The sequence below is a fragment of the Pinus tabuliformis genome, chromosome 8, assembly GCF_031772625.1.
Source record: "Pinus tabuliformis cultivar Carrire ecotype Pingquan chromosome 8, CPIR1, whole genome shotgun sequence".
Lineage (NCBI taxonomy): Eukaryota > Viridiplantae > Streptophyta > Pinopsida > Pinales > Pinaceae > Pinus > Pinus tabuliformis.
Genome location: NC_142294.1, coordinates 1,316,842,672 through 1,316,846,148, shown reverse-complemented (window position 1 = coordinate 1,316,846,148; position 3,477 = coordinate 1,316,842,672). Strand labels below are relative to the sequence as shown.

Below are 3,477 nucleotides of genomic sequence, written 5' to 3'. Positions count from 1 at the left end.
ATTTCCTAAAACGGTTTCTTAATTGCTATGTTTTTCTATATTAACATGTCACAGGTGTAGGTAGATTCTACATGACTGAATCATGTGCTCTTCAATTCCATGAGTTTTTCCATTTAAATTTCCCTTGGAATTTTTAGTTGGATTTGCACTGTTTTTTAACCATGTCATCCCATCCCAAATGATATTTGCCTAATTTTATTTTTCAACTCACACCAGTAAATCCAGTTCCACTTTGAATAATGAAATTTTCAATTCACACTAGTTTCTAGTGTGTGTTATATTTGGCCATGTTTACTCCTGTAAAAGTTGGAAGGATTTCAGAAATTTTCCTTGCCTGGTTTTTTGTGGGAGAAAAAAACTTGCCATATTGCCATATCTAGACAAATTATGTGCTTTGTATCTAGTTTACATTTATTAAAGAGGGGATTACTTGTGCACTCTTATATAAATGTTTCTTCTGAATACTAACTGATCATCTAACGAGTTCAGTGGAAAGATTCAAAACAATACTTGCATCACTATTTGGGTAGACAAGTTATCTGTTTCAGAGCAAACCCTTGAAGTCCTTCAAATTATATGAAATGTCGTTCAACTTTGATTTTTTGAAATTTACCTGTTGAAACAATAGTAGTTAAGAACGCACCCCTCTTCAGTATATATTAGTTCTTGGAAGTCCACCCAGCACACCGAACACAACAAGAAAAATTGAATGAAGTCCTTGCCTCCATGCCTATTCAATGTAGAAGCAGGAAGCCTGCGCATACATGAAGTGAAAATTTATTGCATGGAGATTGTGGAAGTCCACCCAACACAATGAATGAAGTAGGCAAAATTGAATGAAGATATTGAATGAAGTCCTTGCCTCCATGCCTATTCAATTAAATTTAATTTCAAAACAGGCAGGCAACCTGGGCATATATGAAGTGAAAATTTATTGCTGGGAGACTGTGGAGGTATAGGGAATGTTGATAGTCTAGGTGCTAGTCCTAAATGGAAATTTCTAATTGGTCCAAGGACACCGAAAATTGAGCGCTTGGATTGGCTGGTGTGAAAAATGTTTTCCCACCACAAGCTCACAAAAAAAATGCCTATCGACATAAATATTATTATAAAGTTTATTTTTTATATTTTATATAGGTACATAGTCTAACTTATAGATGAAATAGACCTTTTCACTAGAATCCGGTAAAACAATTTCAAGAAAGAATTTGATTTTTTGTTGTTTAGAATGATTTTTTGAATGCATAAATGGATTGAGTATCCTATAAACCCTTTGGGGCACTTGAGTTTTACATATTAGACAACTTAAGCTCAAGTTTTTAAAAATATTGAGTAGTTTTTAGTTAAAATTAACGAGAAAAAATGTTGTGAAAAAGGTCATTTCATCTATAAGTTAGAATATATATATATATATATATATATATATATATATATATATATATATATATATATATATATATATATATATATAATTCATTTAATTATGCCGAAGGCATTTTCTCTATGGGATTTCTATGTCACAACACTATTCATGCGAGCCAATCTGAGCAACCCATTTTCATCCTCCTCTGGCGGATAAAAAACGTACGCATGGAAAGGGTTTTGTTGTGGTCATTGTTTGGTTGATCACTAATGGCGAGAAACTTCCACGGTTTTTCATCTTCACTATCCATCTCATGGACCTCACGCGGCTCGGGCTATATGTGAGCCTAATCTTTCATTGTGGTTTCTTGCGCTTCAGTGGTGTCAGCTTGAGGACAAGAAATATGAAGGGAAATTCAAGGGTGAGTAGATGTTGGTTGTCTTGTTGGGTACTCACGGGAATGAAAGTGTTTTCAAAGGCATGGAACTCAAATGCAGCTATAGTGCACTTCATGTCAAGGTACAACAAGTGAACCATGTGTGGCTTCATGATGTAGATCAAGGAACTTTGACATTTTAGGGGAAAACAGTAATAGATTTTGTAGTAACAGTGCCCAAAAACAAATTGCTAGGGATAAGGTGGTCAAACTCCACTGCAGCTAGTTGGGTGAACAGGAAGGTGGAAACCTACTTTCCAGACATCAACTTCAAAGGAATCTGTGTGGGTAGCAAGGTTCTTACTACTATTCCCAATGCTGCCTTAGGTGTGTTGTCTACCATGAAGTTCTTGCAATCTACTTTGGTGGCAGCCAATCTGGACAGGTAGATCAATGTTTCAAGTCATCATTTTTTTGACATCATCTTATATTCCTTTCCACCCTCTCAGGCCTTCTTCAATGGGAGCCTTAAGTTGATTCTTGTGCTCATGTTGGATTTTCTATAGAAAACTGATTCTTTTCTCATGGTCAACATCTATCCTTGTTATGTGTACACGCAAAGCAATGGAGTGGTGGGATTGGAATATGCCCTTTTTCAGCCCCTCCCCACTAACAAAGAGGCAGTGGATGCCAATAAAATGCTACATTACACAAATGTTTAATGCCATGATTGATGTTGCATACTTTGCCATGGCTGACTTGAATTTCAAAAACATTCCTATGGTTGTGTTTGAGACAGGATGGACCTTAAAGTGTGTCTAGAGTGAACCTCCTGCCATAGATGACAATGTTGACACTTATCACAGTAATCAAGTTAGGCATGTCCTCAACAGCACAGGAACTCCTAAGGATCTTGGCATACTAGTCAATACATACATTTACGAATTATTCAACAAGGATATGAGATCAGGTCCTATTTATGAGCAGAATTGGGGACTCTATATGCCGATAAATATCTAGTGTACACATTACATTTAATATATGTTGGTACAATTATTGCCAATGACATTGCCATTCAGACTTGTTGAATATAAATGGAATAGGTTGACCCTAAACTTGTTAGAGTTTCTTTGGATTGGGCATGTGGTCCTGGCCAAGTTGATTTCTGTTCTTTTTTGTAAGGCCAGCCCTGCTACAATCCTAATAATGTTCAATAGCATTCTTCCTATGCCTCTCATAGCTACTACCACAAGACAGGCATGGAAATCATTTCTTGTGACTTTAACGTTATGGCTACCATAACCACTAATAACCTAAGTAAGTTGGCTTTTCCAATCCTTGAAAATATAGTGCAGAACCTAGTGTTGTTCAGTAGAGAAACATTCCTGGTTAAGTCTGCTAGTCATATGCTCATGTTTGCACTAAGAGAAGCTAGGTGCTCTCTAAGTGAAAACAAAACTGATTATATATACAAGATTGATGATAAAAGAAAACTGATTAGATACACATACTGGATCTTTTAAGTGCAAAGAGGTTTGTATTGAAGTTTTTTTTTTCCTCGAGTTACTTAATAGTGGAAGATAGGAAAAATAAAATTGATAATATATATACACTGGATCTTTTATGCATGGAGAGATTTGTACTCAATTATTTAATTTCGTTGGGCATTTAATAAATCAAGGGCATATATAGGTTTCCACTCAATTATTTATTTTGATGCACTTGGACACTTAATAGA

General features: G+C 35.6%; 1 pseudogene; it reads left to right on the top strand.

Annotated features, from left to right (window-relative positions):
• The first annotated feature begins 1,766 nt into the window (after positions 1 to 1,766).
• Positions 1,767 to 3,262, top strand: LOC149240326 (glucan endo-1,3-beta-glucosidase 3 pseudogene; annotated as a pseudogene).
• Positions 3,263 to 3,477: the final 215 nt, after the last annotated feature.